Source organism: Schistocerca nitens, chromosome 3 (genome assembly GCF_023898315.1).
Source record: "Schistocerca nitens isolate TAMUIC-IGC-003100 chromosome 3, iqSchNite1.1, whole genome shotgun sequence".
NCBI lineage: Eukaryota > Metazoa > Arthropoda > Insecta > Orthoptera > Acrididae > Schistocerca > Schistocerca nitens.
In genome coordinates this window covers 544,318,955-544,320,970 of record NC_064616.1, presented here as the reverse complement: position 1 = coordinate 544,320,970, position 2,016 = coordinate 544,318,955, and positions in this window count along the sequence as shown.

The following is a 2,016-nucleotide window of genomic DNA, read 5'->3' as shown; positions in this document are numbered from 1 at the left end:
TGACAAACATTACACATTGATAAATAAGGCGTATCATTTCCTTTGTGATATTGGCATTTTTTTTTAATGTCTCGGCTAACTTCCTATCGCGACCACCATGACCTACAGCTATATGAGCTGCGTCAATCACATCATGAAGTTCATCAGCTGGAACAAATTACTTTATATTCCCTTCACACCACGCAATGAATTTTTTTCACAACACCAATTTTCAAAACAGCAAATCATTTCAGTCTTTTCTTATGTAATGGTGTTCTTTTTCCAACTTTTCAGCGTTTTCTACTTGTTTAACCCTCCGACAGTCGCGCATGTATCTGTGAGATACATGACCTTTTTTCTCTAATATTACCGCAATGAACAGTGGTAACCGTTTGCTGGCCCACGTAACCTTTTGTCATACCTTTCTTATTGCTTCACAGGAATTTCAGTCTTATCCCGATACTGACAAGGTCATAAATGAGTCAGGTGTGGGAACGTGTACTGCCTGTATCTCTCAGATACAGCGCGCCTACTCGGGTAACGCTTTGTCGCCGCTAATTACTGCAGCTGTTGCATTGTTTGCAGCGTACGCAAGTTGGCAGTTGCGTTGTTGTCTTCTAAATGAAGCAACGTTTCGTTGTAGCTACATGTGCTCTCTTTCAAAATGAGTAAACGATATGATTTAGAAAATCCTTGGCAGAACTACATCGCCTTCTTCTCGACGACGAGGTATCCATTGAAGATGAAGATCTTGCAGAAATTGATTCAGAAACTTCGAAACACGATCTGTAGACTCAGACACAGATCATGAATTTGATGAAGAGGAAAATAATGAAGCGCAGGAAACCGATGAACATTATTATTTTGGTGAGTAGAAAAAACAATAAATATGCTTTTAGATGTAATAATAAACAATATCTAATAATGGTGTAATGTACTTATTTTTTTATTTTAGGTAAGGATGGAACTAAATGAAGGAAAGTGCCTTGGAAAGGAACACAGACGTGGCATCATAATATACTAACCAAACTGCCTGGGGTGGTTGGATACGCAAAGAAAATGGTAACTGAAATTGACTGCTGGAGCCTATTCATCAGTAATGATATCCTAGATCTAATTGTGGTCAACACTAACAGACGTATAGCTGATCTAAATGGAAACTTTGCTCCTGCGAGTGACTGCAAGGACACAGACGCAATCGAAATAAAAGCCTTTCTTGGCTTGTTATTCCTTGCTGGTGTGTTCCGTGGTGGGCGACAGAATGTTCACGACTTCTGGACAGCAGATGACCTTGGTCTGAAAATTTTTAGAATGACCATGCCCGAAAAACATTTCCTGTTCCTAATAAGATGTGTTCGTTTTGATGATGGAGCCACAAGACAAGAACGGCGCAAGACAGACAAATTAGCGGCCGTGAGGGAAATGTTCCCCATGTGTTTGAATAACTGCTAGACACATTACTCCCTCGGTCAGAACGTCACAGTTGATGAGCAGCTACCAGCATTTCGAGGCCAGTGTGGATTTCGCCAGTTCATACCATCCAAACCATCTAAATATGGCATCAAAATTTTCTGCCTATGTGATACCAAACTTTATTATACTTACAACATGGAAATATATTGTGGATTACAACCAGAAGGACCCTTTCAGAATAACAACTCCGCCAAAGAAGTAGTTCTGAGACTTGCCGAACCAATATATGGGACGGGTAGAAACATTACAGCAGATAACTGGTTCACTAGTTTGGAGTTAGTAAGAGAACTGCGTAAAAGGAGACTGTCGTTTGTAGGCACAATTAGAAAAATCAAGAAGGGACTGCCATCGAATTTCGTAGCACCAAAAAGTAGACAGCAATATGATAGCGTATTTGGCTACAGCAACAATGAAACCCTTGTATCGTATGTCCCGAAAAAAGGGAAAACTGTAGTCCTCCTTTCGAGTATGCATGTATCGTCACGTGAGGTTTCGGAAGGTTTAGAGAAAAAACCAGCAATTATTCTACACTATAATGACACCAAATCTGGAGTTGGTGTAGTT